General features: G+C 47.8%; 1 protein-coding gene across 2 annotated transcripts in view; it reads left to right on the top strand.

Moving 5' to 3' along the window:
* TOM1L1 (target of myb1 like 1 membrane trafficking protein) overlaps positions 1-20,114 on the top strand; it is a 653,197-nt gene that overhangs the window by 592,631 nt on the left and 40,452 nt on the right. The gene's annotated exons all lie outside the window — the stretch shown is intronic.

Genomic DNA, 20,114 nt, shown 5'->3' with positions numbered 1-20,114 from the left:
GAGTTACATGAACGTGCGTTACAGCGTACGCCCAAACATCAGTCCGTTGCAGATATCAAGCGAGCTCTTACCGAATGCCGTTATGATCCAGTCCCAGGCGATGATAATATGGTTATATATTCATTGCGCGTAAGACGGGTGACCGAGTATTTGGACACCCTACCGAATATGAAAGAAGATCTAGACAGAATATATCGTTTCATCCGTACAGGAAAGGATCCAGAAAGTATTGGCGAAATCATGTCTCTAAGGAAAGCTGAGACCCAGCTCATGCTATTAAAGTTTCTAATTAATTGTTTAATAAGGGAACAAGATTATCCGACTAAAGATCCGACCGAAATGAGAGTCCTGACAAAGTGGAGTGATAATATAGCCGAGGGAAGACACAGGACACTCAGTAGTATAGAGAGTATGTACAAGAAAATTCGTAAGGAAATAATAAGGTTACACGAGAAACGCAAAGCAGCACAAGTAAGCGAGAAAGAAGACAACACTGATACTGAAGAGGTAGAAGACGAGAATCCCACCAGAATAGCGTATGTAGGTAGAACTAGACTTCCCGACCGACATTCACGCCTAGAACACAAGAAAGTTTTTCACCTTCCAGCACTAGAACAAGAGAATCTTGAACAAGTATTTCAAGCTACCGATCACATTCTGAAATCACGTATCGGTTATAGTGAACTTAGTACCATGCATGAACAAGAACTAGCCCGATCAGCAGTCTGATGGACTACTGATTCTACCACTTTTCCAGATGAAATAGTGGCACAAATGTTTCTGAAACTGCCCCCAGCCGAGCAGCGACTGGTGGGTATGTATATGATCCAGCACCTCATTACACTGTATGAGGGGCAACATTCTGATCCAGGTCCGTTACATGATGTTCTGAACGAGTTACTCCAGTATAGATGGAAAGGTTTAGGTACAGATTTAATTAGTGTCATTCTAGAACAGCGCCACAAATATAGAACGTTCCTGAACCCGCATTTTGTTCACGTCTCACCCCCAGAAAGTAAATCATTCTACATAGATAGACAGCATCCATTACGGGAAGTACACCCAGTTAGGACAGAGGGTGGTGAAATGCAACGAGTATTTGTTTACACCCCTATCACCAAGATGGAACTCTTAGAGATGAAGAAATTAATTCCCTGTCACGACAAAAATCCAGCAGGGTTCCATCGAGAATTAAAAGACATGCTCCGTATGGGAGAATACACGTATCCAGATGTCATTAAAATGCTAAAGGTCCTGTTGCCCGCAGGGGTATATGAAAAACTCAAGGAAAAAGAATGGGAGGTGGGAGAGAAAAAGATTGATTGGACAGCTCTAGAAGCTGAAGATAAAATACGAGTACCAGGTACTGGTCTTGGGGACAAATGTAAAGAATTGCCCGAGTTATTGATTCAGGTTTTGCCAAGGTTATTAGCCACGAAAAAGGAAGATTGGGATGCAATCTCAGCATGTAAACAGAAACAGGATGAAGACACTAGTGGTTTTTATTCTAGATTCGAAAAATGTTTCATTATCAACAGTGGTTTGAAGACAGGTAGCGAGTCATACCCTCATCTTTTTGTTACTAAACTAGTCGAGAATTCAAGTCCACAAGTTAAAAATCGAGTTTTGAAAGTCGAAAGTACCTGGCAAGCTAGTACCCCGTCACAAATGCTTCAGATGCTCCAGTATCACCAGAATAGAATCAGGGAAGAGCAAGAACACGAAAAGAGACGTATGAAAGACACGAAAATGAAAGTATTAGTTGCACAATCTGTTCCACAAGACAGTCAGAAGAGGGGTCCGAATCAAGCCAGTCATCCTGCAGCTCCCGTTAAAGGGACATGCAATTATTGTAAACAGCCAGGTCATTTTATAAACGAGTGTGCAGTTCTGAAACACAATATAGCCACTGGTAAAACTAAAGAAAGACCACGTCCACCTAGGCAAGAACAAGTTTCACAGACTTCTCAGTCACCACAGAATGCACAACAGACAGTTCCAGCACCGCAGCCTATCGCTGCAACACAGCATGTTACACAACAGATGTACCAGTATGCCCAGACAGAGTATCCAGAGTATCAACAGTATTCATGAAACAGCCTAGAGAGGGAGGTAGGCTTGCCTCTCATCGAGATACCTGTAGATCAAGAGGGTCCCTATGTACACAGTCAAGTATTAGGGAGAGACAGAAAGTTTTTGATTGATACAGGGGCAAGTAGGACTACTATCAGTCATGACGAGGTTCCAGGGGCTCCGCTCTCAGGCTCTAGAAATGTTTCCCTTGGATTTTCAGGAAAGCCTATTGTGAACGAGATTTCAAAACCAGTTTCTCTAGAAGTTGGTCCATTGTCCCGAACTACTGATTTATTACTTACGAAGTCATGTCCAGAAAATTTGTTAGGCATTAAAACATTAAAAGAATTAGGTGCAGTAATTTGCTGTTCCCCAGAAGGAATCCGATTGTTTTTAAGAGACTTTAAAGGTCACTATGTATTACGTGATTTTGATCCAAGATTGTCAAATGTACCGCAGCATTTATGGGCGCAAGGTCCAACTGATGTAGGTTTTATGCAAATCACACCCCATCGTGTGACTCTCAAGCAAGGTATAGTCTTGCCACGAATCAGACAGTACAGATTGCCACCTGAGGCTGTAGCAGCCTTATCCAAAATTATTGATGAGCTCATTGCTCAAGGAGTGGTTGTAGAAACTGACTCCAATGTATGTAATTCTCCTATCATTCCAGTCATGAAACGTACTGATCCAAATGCACCTCCAGTATATCGATTAGTGATTGACCTTCGAGAACTTAATAAATGTATCATACCTCAGTATCCAGTAGTCCCAGATATTTCATCCCTATTAACAGCCATTGATTCTGAAGCTACATTTTTTACTGTAATAGACCTCAAGAATGCATTTTTCAGTGTTCCCATTCATCCAGACAGCCAGTACCTTTTCGGTTTTTGTTTAAATGGAAGGAGCTATAAATTCACACGAGCTCCTCAAGGTTTCACAGAAAGTCCTAGTATTTATAGTCAAGCACTTAAGAGACAACTAGACAATATTCACATGCCAACTGACACTGCCCTGCTCCAGTATGTCGATGATCTACTGATCACAGCCCGTTCTGAACGTGACTGCGAGCATGCGTCACTTACAGTCCTGTATTTTCTGGCCGAGCAGGGGCACAAGGTGTCCCCTTCCAAATTACAATTCTGTGTCCAGCAAGTGATCTACTTAGGCCACTTACTGTCCAAGTGGGGTAGGCAGTTGACACCAGACCGTATCCAGTTGATAGCGAGTCTTCCACAGCCCAAGACACAGAAGGAGGTACGTGCTTTTATCGGCCTTACTTCTTACTGCAGACAATGGATTCCTCAGTATGCATTTCTAGCAAAGCCACTGATACAGTTAACGACACAGGAGGCAGCCGTATCGACTGTCCTCCCTTGGACATCTGAACATACACTTGTTTTTAATGAATTAAAGAAAGCCTTATGCCAAGCACCTGTTCTAGCTACACCGAACTACAGTAAGCCTTTTACACTTTTTGTCACAGAACGTGATGGTACTGCATTATCTGTTCTCACACAAGATCAAGCAGGACAGTACAAGCCCTGTGCTTATTTTTCGAGCACATTAGATCCAGTAGCCCAGGCTTTGCCTGCGTGCCTCAAGTCAGTTGCAGCCACAGCCCTAGCGATCAGACAAAGTGATTCCATAGTATTAGGACACTCCTTGACAGTACAAGTTCCACACTCCGTGGAAGTTCTTTTAAACCGAACAGACTCAGCACTTGACCATTGCACGTTTAACAGGTTATGAACTGACACTGTTCCAGCCACACATAGAAATCAGACGCTGCAACGTTCTAAATCCTGCTACCCTGTTACCATCAGTTACTTCAAATCCTGCCACACATGACTGTGTGGAAGTCATTAATACTATGACTAAGCCAAGACAAGATCTGACAGACATTGCATTACCTAACCCCGACCTGACACTTTATGTGGATGGTTCATGTATGAGAACTAGTACAGGAGAACTAGTAGCCGCGTATGCAGTGACTACTGACACCGAAGTTATTGAAACACACCGTATTGACACCCTGTCTGCTCAAGCAGCAGAGCTAGTTGCTCTGACCCAAGCCTGCATACGTGCCAAGGACCTGAAAGTAAACATATATACAGATTCACGTTACGCATTCGGAGTTGTACACGACTTCGGAGTGCTCTGGCAGGAGAGAGGTTTCATGACTTCTCATGGAACCAAGATTCAGCATGGTCTCCTCATTCAAGCTCTGTTAGATGCAATACATTTACCGACAGCTATTGCTATCATGAAGTGCAAGGCACATACGAAAGTTACTGATATCATTTCCCAAGGTAACGATCTAGCAGATCGAACAGCCAAACTTACAGCTCAGACACCAGACATTCCAGTTAACAAGACACAGACATCCACTCCAGAACAGACTACCTGTATGACAGTTAAGGACCCTACACAAGATGTCATAGACATACAGTTACATGCTACTCCTGAAGAAATCAAGGAATGGTCCGAACAAGGAGGGGTCCAGACAGATCAGGGATGGGTGACGAAGGGAAAAGCCACATGGTTTCTCCCCGACTCCATGGTTCAAGTCATTATCAATACCGCACATAGTCCAGCACACCTAGGAGAAAAAGCCATGTTAGACAGTATACAGAACCTCTGGTTCAACAAGCATTTACGAGCTGCAGCCAAGCAGAAAGTCCGTACCTGTATGATATGTTGCCAGTTCAATCCAGGTAAAAGTGTCCCGGTGGAACAAGGTGGATTCCAACCCCCTGACCACCCTTTTGAAGTCCTCCAGATGGATTATATTCAGATGGAGCGATGTCGAGGTTTCAAGTATGTCCTTGTAGTTGTATGCGCTTTGTCCAGGTGGACAGAAGCATATCCAGTTCCAGATTATACAGCAGCGACCACTGCCAAGCAGTTGGTTCGTGAATTCTTCCCCCGTTATGGACTCCCTAGGGTCGTGTATTCTGATAACGGCCAGCCATTCTCATCCGAGTTAATGAAACATGTTTCCCTTCTGTTAGGGTACCAGTGGAAGTTCCATTGTGTGCGCCATCCTGAAGCAGCCGGTCTCGTAGAGAGACATAATCAAACTCTGAAAGTCCGTATTGCCAAGACATGTCAAGAGAAAGGTGTAGACTGGCTAGTTGCCCTGCCAGTTGCTTTATTCTTTATGCGAATGGTCGCACATTCCAGATCAGGCCTGTCCCCTTATGAGGTCGTATTCGGCCGCCCCCCAAATATGTGGGGTACACCTAGACCCCGCAGTATTACAGATGTTTCCAGTAATATGTTGACAGATTACCTAGCTTCCTTGATGTCTGCCCTACACTCGTGTCGTTCGCAGGTTGCCGCCGCATTTCCAGACAATACTGAAGTGAAACCGCATGAGGTCATCCCAGGTGACCTAGTACTGGTCAGGAACTTTGATCGTTCAAGTCCGCTGGAGCCTCGCTGGAAGGAGCCGAGACTAGTCCTTCTGACCACCCGTACGGCCGTGAAGTTGGAAGGCCGCAAGGGTTGGGTCCATCTGTCGCATATCAAGAAATTTCATGGAATCCGAAAAAAGACTTTTAATGACAATTCCAAAGACTGTTCCATTTCTAAAGACTGCCTGAAACAAGACTCTAAATCAGACATTAATCTCAATCCCGAACTGAAAGTTCCTCTGTTAGAGAAAACTCCGCAGCAGGAGAATAAGTTAAAACTCCGGTCTAGTAAAATAAGTCAGCCAGTTTAATTGTCTAAGTCCCTCTCGGGTGAAACGGTTAGACAGGTCCCTGACATGTATGAGATAGACCCCCATAGTGAGAGAGTTAGTCAAAACTCTATCAGATGTATAGTTTTTCTAAGTTTCTTATTGTTTCTAAGTTTGATGGTTACCTGCACAAGTTATGCATTGCATTTATGTTTTCCAATTTCGCATATAAATAAGTTTTCTAATGCTACAGTAGAGCACACATTTAGTGATCTGCCTCCTCACGAGCTATCCCATCGTCTTGCTATGCGTAATAATACATTCATCCGAATGTTACACTATTCACACCAGACCAGCAATGCTACTAATTGTTGGGTGTGTGGTCGACTCCCCCCTTACCAGACACCGAAGGGAGTTTTGCCACTCTTTCCTTATCCGTTTTCACATAATGGTTCGTGTGGAGCATGGTCCACGTTAACGTCATCCTCCAATGATATGTCCCTTCTGAATAGAACATGTTTTCCAGACAAGCAAGGTCTCTCCCATAGAACAGGGTTAGATCTAGAAAATGAAGTTTATAATTTAGGTAATTATTCTTCGAATTTTATGGTCCTGAATGTTCAGTCTGATACTACTCCAGACTTACCTGCTATTTCAGTACTACCAGTCAAAGGCGAATTATGTGTCAGAAAGAATGGTTCCGCATATGTAGGACATAGTGATTGTATTACTACTGTCGAGTATAGTGCCAGTGGGAAATCTATTCTCAAAGCCTCACGTCATTCTTATTTTGTTTGTGGTCAGACCGCATATATTCGTCTGCCCCTCGATTGGGATGGAACATGTTACATTGCCTTCCTACTGCCACCAGTTTTTCTAGCCCCATCTGATTATCACAGAAACACACATCTAGTACACGTCAGACATAGAAGGGAGATTGAGTCCCCGATTGTCGATCAAACTGAAACTACTCTAGAACAGTATCAAGACTTCAATAAAGGTTTCTTCTTCTTTATAGGCCCTGTCCAGAATAGTAAGTTAATACGTAGGTTAACCAGAACCCTCGAAGCAGTAGTGAATGAGACTACTTCTGCTCTAGGTAACTTAACCGAAGAGCAATCTGCTATGAGATTTGTCGTGCTCCAAAATCGTCTCGTTCTTGACGTCATACTGGCCGATAGAGGAGGAGCATGAAGAGTCATCGGATCTAGTTGCTGCATTTTCATTCCTAATAACGCGCCGTCTGTTTATTCAGCTATAACCAGACTTCATCAGTTACACCAGAATCCAGGCACCTGGACATGGTCCGGTTGGCTCTGGAGTATCATATCTGCCTGGGGATGGAAAGTATTGTCATTCCTAGGTATTGCAGTAATGATCCTATTCAGTTGCTGCCTCTGTATACAATGTGGCCCTGCGATTTGCGGCATTTGTGCTACCTCTTGTATTCCTAGTCCTAAGTCCCGTTCCAAGACAATTCGAGACGAGCAAATGATGCTATATGAAATGATAGATGGTATCATGAATATAGATGTTTCCTGATGGAAACGTAGGACACAAGGAGGGAATGTGGAAAAGTAAATTTTGCCATGTTATATGTGCCTACGTGTTCCCCATGTTATGTCATATGTGCATGATCGATATGCATGTATTCCCCTCTGATCATTTAGAAACGCAATTACAGTTGTGTCCATCTCTAGTATGCCAGTTTCCAGTCTTCGTGAATACAACGAATATTAGGCCTATGTAAAGCTACGTTGCCACGTTTTACAGTGTGCACGTTAATTCATTGAATTGTCCCCGTTTCTAGGCCTCAAAAGGGCCCGGACTCAGATTCAGCTCCTGTCTCCTGAACCCTCTCCGAGGAACGATACAGCCCCCACCTGTATCCCTGACCCTTCACTTACTTTCATGCCTCGCAGTGCCCGGCTAGGCCTGGCTCTGCCTCCCAGTCTGCCAAGAGTATGTTATGTTTCTAGTTATCAGTCCAGCCCTCCTTCTCTGCATTCCTAAGCTACTGAATCACATCAATAGTTTCCGTCATGGTCTAGCCTTTATGTCTCCATGTAAGAGAAATACTGTATTAATATTCATAGAATATTCCTCACACACGCACTACATTTAGAATAATGCATGCACCAGTCTTAGTGTCTGTTAGCCTTTACCCTGATAACTTTTGGATTCTATCAACATGTACTATAAACACCAGATACTAGATATGCCTAGGTACATGTCGCTCTGACCCTCCAGACTTTCGTCTCCTCTTCTAGTGCAGAAGTCATAGCCCCCAGTTCTCCCTGGTAACACGTCATTGCCAGTTTACGCGCACCACTAGGTTAGAGGTCCCAGCTGCTCAGGTAGCCCCCTCCATGTTTCCGCCCCGTTTATGACATATTCTGTTACGTTTGCATCACATGTCTATGTATACGCCCTGTACACACCTCTTGTTACACCCACTTTATGCCTTATCTTTCGCGACTGCTACAAACCCCGCCTACTGCTACGCCTACTGTATTGAATGCAATGTATTTGTTTAACTATAAATATTGTGCACTGTTATTAAAAGTTACCCCCTTATGCTCCCAGATCCTGCCCCCGGCAGCTGCCATCCTATTCCCATGCAGGCTGTCCTGTTCCTGTCCTTTTATACTTAATTAAAGCCTGTCAACTCCAGCTACCTCGAATCTTGACTCTTATTTATTGAGCTACCTGTTTATTGATTATAGTCAAAAATAGAACCGGTAATTAATTATTTATTTACCACAGGTACCACAGGGTTTCTGCACTAAAAACATCAACCCTTAAGTATACATCCACTCCCCAAGGAGTGCGTGCATCTCTCTGCAGAAAGGGCCTCAAGACTCAGAAAGCATTTTATGAAGCGTCACACGCACCTGTGATCAGCAGATGAGAAGTATAGCTCTGCAACTAGTGCATTGCCCACCTGAACTGGTTTACCAGTAGTACACCCTATGCAGGGTTGGTCTTGGACAGAAAATCGGGATGGACACTTAATTAACAAGACCAGCCCCTGCCATCTGAAGACCCCAGGGAATCCGGTTTTTGAGTGCAGGAATCGGGAGATTACCCCTGAAAATGTAGTATCCCACAGGAATCAGGATTTTTGCCAAGCATGTTTATTGTGTGTGGAACTCACTCATTCTATGACGCGTACGTACTTGCCTATTTTCAACATCGCCATGAACGTTAGTAGTGGTGAAACTATGTAGCTCGCACAACTCATAATAATAACACGTTGGCGGAAAGCTATTGAATGGTAGGAAAGTGTAGGGGCCTTGAATTGGTTACGAAAACTCTTACGTGGATTGGCTGGGGAGCTTTGCTTGTTGTTTATTAGCTGTGGGCTGCCCAAGACTGTATTGTTCCTTAGGATTGGCTGAAAAAACACAAGCAATCGCTATCAGTCCTGTCTGCTACGTCAACTTCTAGGATCCCCGACCTTTCCTTCGTCCAATTGTTACGGAGTGCTGCGGTGCCCACTTTGGGCTTAGCCCCCGCCTCCTATGTCGTAGTACCAGAGGACTCCTTAGTGTCCAATTACGTGGTCTTTGTGGCATACAGTGTTGGCTCCTGCAGCTCCCCTCCTCGGTCGTCACGGACTCCGGGCGGGTGAGGGGGGGGCACAGGGGCAAAAATAGTTTTGGAGTAAAGGGGAAAATAGCCAGGGAAGGATATAAATGACAACATGGCCGTCAGGAGGAGGGACTAACAACCTGAAAACTAATCAAAATACAGCATTTAATATTGAAGCCAATGAAAAACATAGACGGAAAGTGGGCGGAGCTTCCCCCCAAAATACTGGATACAGCATCTCTCGACAAGATAGCGCATGTGCTGCCTAGCTGAGACCTAAAAAGCAACTGTGACAAGGCTTCGTACACTATCTTGCAAAACTAGAAAACAAAGCATTATGAGCTCAACTTTGCCATATGTCAGCCCTGTCAATCACGTTCCAGATCTTACTGCAAAGTAGTTGGGGGTGAATTTGCTGGAAGCCTGCATGATTCACTCAGGTAGATTCATCGAACACTGCTGGCTTAACCTTTTAGAAACTGCTAACTCTACTCTGACCTCAGTGTACTGGTATGAACAGAAAAGCTCTGATAAGACTTTCTTGGAAGAATTCGTATTTTCCTGATAAAAGACTTAGGAGTGTGACTCCTGCTTTAAATTGAATGACTTACTCTGAAATGTTACTCTCAATTTCAGTCAATGTGAATTCTTGTTGACACAAGCCACAGCTTCCCACCATGGCTCAACTGGCAGATGTTGATATAAAAAAGTGACGAAGTGTGAAGGTAAAACTCTGGACAAGTGTTAGACTTGGTCTTGCCTGATCTTGCTCCATTGATGGTCAGCCAGGGAGGATGCCTAACAATTTGGTGCTCTGCATTGAGAATCCAGCCAGAACAGTGGAGTGCCAAGCTTTGTGCTTTCGGAACCTTATGACTCTTTTATCATTGTTGGCCATTAATAATTATTAGTGGAAAAAAGCAGGTGATTAGGGTTGCTAGCCTGTTCTGTACATTCCTATCCTCTTGGAGTCAGTCGATTGATATAGGTCAGCACTGTCAGATCTCATTGGCTGGGACATCTTCGAGAGGAAGGTATCCACAGTCATATGTTACATGAGAAGGGATTGGAAGGTCACCTGCAAAACGGCCAGCAGCCTTGGTCTGCACCTGGTCCATTTGTATGGCCTTAATTCTGTACTCAAGCTAAAGATATGACAACTAGTAGTGGGTGCCCCTAACAACAAAATAGCCTGTCATTTGGTAAGCCTTAAAAATACATTAAACCAAATAAGGGCTGCTAAACAACACCATGGAAGATGGGATAGTTCATGAATATCTAAACATGATGCTTCCAAGAAACAATCACTAGAAAATATGACTATTAATATATAAAGAAAGAGAAAAGATAAATTAGAGGAGCATGTCTGTGAGTGAAATTGAAAAATATTAGGTATTTAATAATGTGTGCAAAACTAAAATTATAATAAATATTGTTATACAAACATCTGAGTATGTGAATACGAAATCAACCTATACACATTTACAAAGACAATCATTTATATTGAAGATAACATGACATTTATTTTAAAGAATGGCCTGCTATCTCAATATTCGAATCCTACTCCAGCTGATCAGAAAAATATAATATGGTATCAAATCCTTCAATAATAGCAAGGACCAGTGTTGGAGTTTTAGTAAAGGAAAAGAAGTCTTCCTGGATATCTTCTGAGGCTCCATCAAATCATCATCAATGGATGGCGAGCTGCTATTAACAATACGTCATGATCAAATCAGGTCATAAATGAATCACATTCAAAAGAGTAAATCAAGGGGGGGCGTGGCTAGCGGCCGAACATGGAGGCAGCTTAGCAGCGGAGCTCCGAGAGTGAGGCGATATCCCCCATAAATCCGCTGCACTGATCCGTCCAATTTTGTACTCCGGTGGAGCTGACCAGGTCTAGGACCGGGCGGAACCCCACAGAGGCGTTTTGAGAGCCGGCGGGCACCCGGGACAGGAGAGGAGATATCCGGCGCGGAGAGGCCTGTGCGAGAAGGACAGCAGCGGACTGCCCTAAGACAGAGACCCGGGTGGAAGTGAGGAGGCGGCGGGACTCGGGCACCGGAAGTGGCCGGCGGCCAGAAGCTTGGAGCGCCACTGGAAACGGAGGCAGCGGCGGCACTATTAAGGTCGGCACCAGACACGACGGACGTATCGGCGCCACGTTGGGAGCCACTAGAAGCCTCGGACTACGGCCGGGATGCCCACGAGTCGGTGTAAGAGGGGTGCGAGCCGGGCACTCGGCTGGCAGAGCTCCGGTAACGAGAGGAGTCGGCGCTACGACCCCCCCGAGCAAGTCACACGGGGACCGGTGGCAAGAAGGCGGCAACTACAGGGGGGCCCCTGGCGAGAGTCGAGGGCCGGGGCCTGCTCTGGGCTGGGACCAACTGATCCTGGCACACACTGCCACCTTCAACTCAGGGTAATCGCCTAGTCTGGCCCCCCACCACAACCCAGGAACAATGATGGTCCAGACGCATGAAGGCAGCAATGGTTAGGAGCGGCTCATCCAGTCGGTAGCTGACTGTGTTGCAGAGAGAGCTGGGGCTAACGCGAGAGTGGCAGCAGGGCCTGGACAGCGACAACCTTAGAGCCGGAGAAGTGGGCCCGCACTGAGGCTTACCGAGGGGACAACACGCACCTCACTGCCACATCTGAGAGGCGGTGCAACTTACGGTGGTGACAGGGGCACAGCCTAGCACACGCACCACCGGCAACAAGAGTCCAGCTAGAAGCCTAACGACAACCCCGTAAAGCGGAACTGGCCTGTGGTGGTCACTAGAGTATAGCGGCCAACTGGACTCCCGGAGGTTGAGGGCGGGACGGAAAGCCCGCATCTGGCGGACGGAACCCGAAGATACGGTGACCTCACGAAACAGGAGTGGGGCGGACACAAGAAAGACCATGGCGGGCAGGGGTCCCAAACACACCTCCGCACAGGCGAGATTGGACAAATTCGCCTACGACAAAAACACCTCACCCCAAGGGGACTCTCGTAATTCTATGGGCAAGACCCAGGAAGGAGACGGCACGAAGAAGGCGACGCTGGAGGATGTAATGCGTGCCCTGGCGCAGGTGCAGACCACGGTGGGCTCTACTGCAACTGAAGTCACCCTAATTAGAGCAGACCTCCAAAAGATGACCGAAAGAGTAAAACAAGTGGAGGTGGTAACGAAATCCCTGGTGGAAGACGTCTCAGAACTACAAGTGGCAATGGAGAAGATGGCGGCCGAAAACAAATTCCTCAGAGACAAGATGGACGATCAGGAAGGGCGCTCGAGGAGGAACAACGTTCGAGTCCTAGGAGTTCCGGAATCTGAAGGAAAAGGGGCAATGGACCTCTATGTAGAGGAGTTGATCAAAACACACCTGCAGCCCAAGGGCCTCTCACACTTCTTTTCGGTGGAAAGGGCCCACAGAGTGCCTGGTGGAACGCCCAAGCCAGGGGCGGCCCCAAGGCCTATCCTAGCAAGACTCTTCAACTTCCGAGATCGGGACGCCATCTTGCAGGCGGCCAGGGTATCCCCACCCATCAATATCCAGAACTCAACTATCGCCTTCTTTCCGGATTACACTGCCGAGGTGGCACGCAGGAGGAAGACTTTCTTGGATGTAAAGAAGGCGTTGAGGGCGAAGGAGGTGCCCTACTCCATGCTTTTCCCGGCGCGTCTTCGTGTGGTGGCAGAAGACAAGGTCTGGTTCTTTGAGACGCCGGAGGCGGCACGAGACTGGTTGGAGGGCTGGAGACCCGCGAGCCAGTCACATCGCACAAAAACACAGGACCGGATCCACCGAAACGATAGACCCCCAGGATCACAGTCATCTGGAAGGGATGGGGGAAGTGGCTCACCGACGCTGGAAAGTCAGGGGGCTGCAGGAGGGGTGGAATGCTGACTCTACGGACTGCGCCGCTTATTTCTCCGTTAAGACACTCTCTGACGGGGGACAAGCCTGGACACTGGGCCTGGAGGGCTCACGGGAGGGCAGGGATGTCGCCTGCTCCGGAAGATTCTCCACCCCAGCGCGCAAGTAAACTGTTAAAGGGATGGGTTAAGCACTCTGCTATGTTGGGGAGGCGGGCGGTTGCAAGTTCGTTCAGCAGGGAGGCAGGGAGGGGGGTGGAGGGATGGGGTTGTTTACAAGTTTTTGAAGTTCCACGAGCAAGGTCTAGCAACGCACCTGTACATATGCATAACCTGGGTCAGACAATGCACGGACGCACCCCGAGAATGGGATCCAAGTACCGCAACCTACCTTACAAGATACATAATGCAAGACACACAAGCACATGCAGCTGAGATGGGGATGCTGCGATCTCGGGTAACGCCACTCCAGCTCATGTCATGGAATGTGAGGGGGTTGGGGGACAAGATCAAAAGGGGGTTGGTGTTGAATGCGGTCAAAAGGTTGGGGCCGGCCTTGGTGCTCCTCCAGGAGACGCACCTTACAGGGTCCGCGACGAAGGCACTTGACAGAAAGGGATACAAGATGATGGTGCATTCCGAGTTTTCTACGGGCTCAAGGGGAACAGGCATACTGATGAAGAAGTCAGCACAGTTCATTACACTCAGTACCAAGGTAGACACGCTAGGGTGTTTCGCAGCACTTCAGGGCCAATGGGAGGGGAGACTCCTGAATGTGGTATCAGTCTATGTCCCTCCGGCACTACACTCGACCATACTTCCAGCGTTGGGTAAATTCCTGTTGGACCTACCTGGGGGAGACATACTAATCGGAGGAGACTTCAACGCAGTGATTGATCCCACTGCGGATAGGTTACCGGTGTTGCCGCAAACGGGGAGTCCCTCCCAGATGCAAAGATTCATGACGGCACTGGGACTGATCGAAATCTGGTGTTACACACACCCTGCCGCGAGGCAGTACACCTACCACTCAACGGTGCACAATAGCCTGACACGAATAGATTACTTCTTGGCGCTGGGAGGTGGACTTCAACAAATCGACTCTGCTGACATACACCCTAGGGGTATATCTGACCACTCCCCGATCACACTCGAACTATCCACGCAAGAACGGAAACGTAGGAGAATATATCCAATACACGCATCATACCTCAAGATTCCCAAGATTCGTAAAACACTTAAAACAACGACGTCCCACTACTTTAGGGAAAACACTGAATCAGTCCATTCACCGGCTACCCTATGGGAAGCTTACAAGACGGTGTTACGAGGCCAGGCCATAGCCTCTATAACAGGACATACAAGAGAGAAACACCGTGAACGGTCTGAATTGGAACTGGCACTACACGCAGCGACGGTGGCACATGAGGCAAATCCCACACCAGCGACCTCTCAGACCGTAATTCTAAACCAACAGCTACTCAGGGAACATGTTAAGCTACAGACGGTGTCCCAGATCACAGACACGGCCCATAGAATATATGACATAGGGGACAAGGCAGGGAAAATGTTGGCATGGCTGGACAGGAGAGGAGGTAGTGCTAGGGGGATACAGCGCATCCACGACAAACATGGGAAGATAAGCACGAGCCCTGAGGAAATAGTGGAGACGTTAGCTGAGTATTTTGAGGGGGTGTATACGCCAGAAACTATGGTGACAGCAGAAAAGGCGAGAGCAACACTGGACAACGTCCCCATACACACGCTCTCACCAGAGGAAGGGGCAGAATTAGAGGCAGATATCACGGTGGAGGAAATCCAAAGGGCGATTCACGACGTCAAGCCGGGAAAGGCGGCCGGGCCAAATGGTATTCCAATAGAATGGTACCAGTCAGCGGCGGACAGACTTAGTGGTCCCCTGCTGGCTATGTATAAAGATAGCCTGGAAAAGGCCATACTTCCGATGGACCAGAGGGTGGCAACCATAGTTGCAATCCCCAAGCCCGGGAAGGAGCCGGGAGAGTGCGCGTCATATCGCCCCATCTCCCTCCTTAACGCCGAGATTAAAATCTTAGCTAAACTCCTCGCCACCCGGTTAATGGCCTTCCTACCCCACCTTATTCACCCAGACCAGTCAGGCTTTATGCCACATAGGAATACCGCCCTCAATTTACGTAGGGTGCATAACGCACTGGCTAGAGCGGAAACACTATCGGAAAAGGCGGTAATCCTGGCGCTAGACGCTAAAATGGCGTTTGATATGGTGGAGTGGGAATACCTGTTCGAAGTCCTAGAGCGTATGGGTATCGGCCCGAAATTCGTGGCCTGGATCCGTCTGCTCTACACCGAGCCATTAGCACAAGTAGTAGCAAACGGCCATATCTCTCGGACGTTCCAATTAGGGCGAGGCACCCGTCAAGGCTGCCCGCTCTCACCGTTGCTTTTCGGAATCGCGTTGGAACCCTTAGCGGCCCAGATACGCTCCTCCCCACTACTGAAAGGAATTGCCTGGACAGAGGGATGGGAAGACCGCCTGTCTCTATACGCAGATGACATGTTGGTGTACCTGACAGAACCGGAGCGGAGTGTACCGGCACTGCTGAAGCTTTGTGACGACCAGGGTAGGGTGTCGGGATATACTTTGAACTGGAGCAAGTCAGAAATGTATGTACTGCAGGGCCCATCCCCCGTGCTGGGCGAAACATGCCCTCTCAAAATGGCGGGATCCTCCCTCCGATACCTGGGTGTCCATGTTACGAAGGACCCAGCGGAATTCTTCCAAAAGAACCTGTTACCGCCACTTGAACGCCTGAAACAGGATGTCAAATTCTGGGCGGCGCTACCGCTGACAATGTTGGGTAGAGCAGCACTCTACAAGATGATGGCCCTGCCCCGGTTCCTGTACATCCTGGAAAATACCCCATACCCAGTCGACACTCGATACTTCGGGAGGGTATCCGCGCTAATACCCGCCCGGCAAGGATAGCTCAGGCTAAACTGCATAGAGGGTGGTATGATGGAGGGATCGCGCTACCAAATCTGCAACTCTACTATTGGGCCGCCCAATTGAAATCCATTAACCAATGGCTGCACGTACCTCAGGACGACCCTGCATATCGGGCGGACAGATTGCAATTAGGTACCAACACCCTCCTGACCCCACTCTATGACCAGAGGAAGGTACGTATACTCGTGGGGCCCACAAAGCTCACTGTGTCACTGTGGCATAAGGCACAAGCGAAACTGGGGTGGAAAGGGAAAATCACGAGAATGACCCCTCTATGGGACACGAAGGCCCTGGGTAACCTAAGGAGTAGTAAAGGATTCACGTTGTGGGACAACATAGGTCTGTCCACGGTGGGAGACTTGTGGGACAAGGACACAGTGATCCCCTTCGACCAACTGCGACGGCAATATGAGATGGGGCCCACGGAACTATATAGGTATATACAAGTGAGACATGCCTTACTAACCGCCATTCCCAGTGGCACGAAAATCCCAGAAGCGTCGCCCATGGAAGACAGGCTACTCACAGAATTTATGCAGGAGCGGGCAACCTCCCTCACGTATCGCAAACTAGTGAATAATCTAGCCGACCCGACCATAGCGCTAAAAGCTAAATGGGTGGAGGAGGTAGGGGACTTGGACGAGTCCGAATGGAACGAGGCGTTGGCGGCACCCAAAGAAGTAGGCATATCGGCGAAATTCCGCCTTGTACAACTTAAGATCTTGCATAGGGTGTATTACACGCGAACGATGCTATACGCAATACATAGAGTACAACACCCATATTGTCTGCGAGGGTGCGGGGAGGAAGGGAAACTGTTTCACACCTTATGGGAATGCTCCCGCATCCAGGAGTTCTGGAGACAGGTTATGCGGACTATTTCGCAAACTTTGGGAGTGTCCCTGACTCCCGAACCACGAAAATGCTTACTCAACGTATGGGAACCCACAGATCTCAACAGACACGGACGACAATGGTCCACATTAGGAATGATAGTCGCCAAACGGGACATAGCGCAGAAATGGGGGGCAGCGACCACCCCGTCACTAGCACAGTGGTGTGCGAACATGGACAGGGTCATGCTAATAGAAAGAACAGTCTACACAGTTAGGGTATGCCCGCATAAGTGGAACAAGATATGGCTCCCATGGAACTCATTCAGGGGGGACATATGTGAATCCCTGGAAGAGGAAGACTCACTGACATCAGACGAGGAAGATGAAGAAGAATAGTTAGAATGTAGGGAAGGGGGAACACGAAACACAACTTGAGAGGGCCGTCAGAAGTAAGGAGGGGGAAAGGTAGGAGATGTGATCATGGCATGGGAGGAAGCGGGGAGGTCACCGACCATGGAGGGAGGGACGAAAGCAGACTGCGTAACACTGGACCTGCGTCCATATGACATACAAGCGATAATTAAGGCCGAAGCAGGGGAGCTGTACCCATTGCTAGGGAAACTATAGACCGAAAGTGGTAACTTCTAGTTGATTTTCTAGTTGAAGGTTATAAAATAAAAAAATTGGACCTCTATGATTCGCGTTGAGATAATGGCACACCCACAGGGGTGACAGTGAACTGCCGCCGCGCCCCCGGGATGGCGGCTAATGGGCTGTGTAACACGTCTAACAACATGCACTACAGTAAGATGGCGGCCGGCCCCGGGGTTGTAGGCCAGAAGCTGTGTAATGTGAATAACCAAACAATAAAGGTCTCTTAAAAAAAAAAAAGGAGTAAATCAATCCAAAGTAGACATTATTTGAAGAAGTGACAGAGAGCCTGCTCTTGACTAATAGAAAAATGCTGCCTGCAAGTTAGGACATCATAGTTACAGAGCACAGTGTAGATGTCCTTCCTTGACACACAGAATGGGAAGTATGGGCAAGAATACAACAAGCACAGTGGCAGCAGTGCACGCTTCCCTCAAATATGCATGGAACAAGTGCAGCACAGTGGGCAACAGTGCAGGGCTCTCTCACAGACCATTACTGCACAAACAGCAGTGGTACATGCTTGCCTCATGCAACCAATAGGTGCAACAAAGGTAGCAGCTATTAATCCTCATACACACAAAATACGGATATTTATTAGAGGTGGGTGATAAATCCCACTCCTCTGGCAGAGTTCACAGAGTTTTGCCCACTCCACGTTATAAAGCATAATGCGGATTTCCGGCCAAACTCTGCCACTCTTTTCTCAAACACGGCTCGCCAATGGTAAGTTGATGAGCACGAGCAAGAATTGGCATCCCGCCGCGCAATTTTCCCTATGCAGGCGGTCGCTGGCGGTTGCAACCGTTCCCTAGTGAAAAAGCTACAGCTTGATTAGAAAATCTATTCGAGCAGCTGCAAAACCTACTTGAGAAGCACTGCCCTCCGGCATGCTTCGTGGTGCCGTTCGCACTGATTTTTCAGCACAGAAGATCTTCCATCAATAAAAATCAGTGCGAGGAGCACAACGTCCTAATTCCCACCCATTTGCAGAACTATGCAAAATCTTGCGGGTTTTCATATAACTCCACGGAATTCCGCATAGTGAAACTCCACAACTTACGTCCAAACCTAGGGGGTTGATTACAATGGTGGGCGGATCTCAACCGCCTGCATGCTGGTGGCGATCCACCCGCCATAATCCACCATCCACCACCCAATTTCCCCCGCCATATTATTATGGCGGGGGGACCCCGGCGGACGGAAATACCATCTGCCAGTTTTTCCGCCCGGTCGATGAGTTGACCGAGCAGAAAAGGTTTTAATATGGTGGCGGTGTCTGGTAGACACCTCCATCCATATTAGGATACATGCAGGGATTTGCCTTTCAGTGGTAGCAACGCATGCGGTCCTTGACATTGGGGGCCCATAGCAGGCCCCCAGGTATTGTGGGGGGTGGAGGGTGCACATGGGGGGTACCAATGGTACCCCCCTGCCTTTGCATGTACAACGTGGCAGGCACCGCGCGATGCCTGTCATGTTGTGCATTCAAATGCATTTTTAAACTTGCAGTGGGTTCTGCTGGCAGCACCGCTCGCCGCATGCAACAGTCCCGCATTTGCAATTTGGATGCACCCGCCACACTGGCGAGCGAATCCAAATTGCAAATTCAGGACTGCTGCATGCATTGCGGTCGGTCCCATTTCCCAGGGCAATGGCGGGCGGAAAAAGTCTGCGCGCCATGCTAATCAGCCCCCGAGTATTTATCAAGCAGCAGTATAAGCTTTCATCACACACTAGAGGTGGGATAGTCAGCAGCATGGCAGGCATTCCTCAGCCAAAGAATAGGTAGAGTGTTCAGGAGAAGTGCATTCTTCCCTCACTCTCAGAACATGTACAGCGATGCTTAAACGGTAAAATAATAACGTGTTGGGGTCCAATGTTTTGCTCAGAAGGCAGCAGCCTGCACTATCAAAGGTCAGGGTACTGAATACCAAAGTTGTATAATCTTGATTCCACTTGATGCCTTTTTAATCCACCACCAGGCACTCCCTTTGTCACCGTATTTCCATGTTTCTCTTCCTCCCTCTTTAAACCCTTTTGTGTTTTTCTCTCTGTTGCTCTGGAACGAAGTCGGCTTGGGGAAATTAGGTGCTGGTCCCCAAAATGAGTGCCGGTGGGCACCACCTGCAACTGCCAGCTCAAATTAAGTACTGAGCACAGGAATTGGTAGTACAGGCTTCCCTCACACACTACAGGTGATCTAGCCAGCAGTATTGTGCGTGCCCCTCAGCCAAAGGATAGGTAGGGGCGTCCAGCGGCAGGCAGTGCATACTTCCTTCATTCACAGAACTTGCATAGAACTGGTATCGTAGCGCAAGCTTCTTTCAGCACAGAACTGAAAAATTAAGCTGAAATAATCACTGAAATTCAGCTGAAAAATTAAGCTGAAATAATCA

This window comes from Lissotriton helveticus, chromosome 7 (genome assembly GCF_964261635.1).
Source record: "Lissotriton helveticus chromosome 7, aLisHel1.1, whole genome shotgun sequence".
Taxonomy (NCBI): domain Eukaryota; kingdom Metazoa; phylum Chordata; class Amphibia; order Caudata; family Salamandridae; genus Lissotriton; species Lissotriton helveticus.
This window is presented reverse-complemented; position numbering and strand designations above follow the sequence as displayed.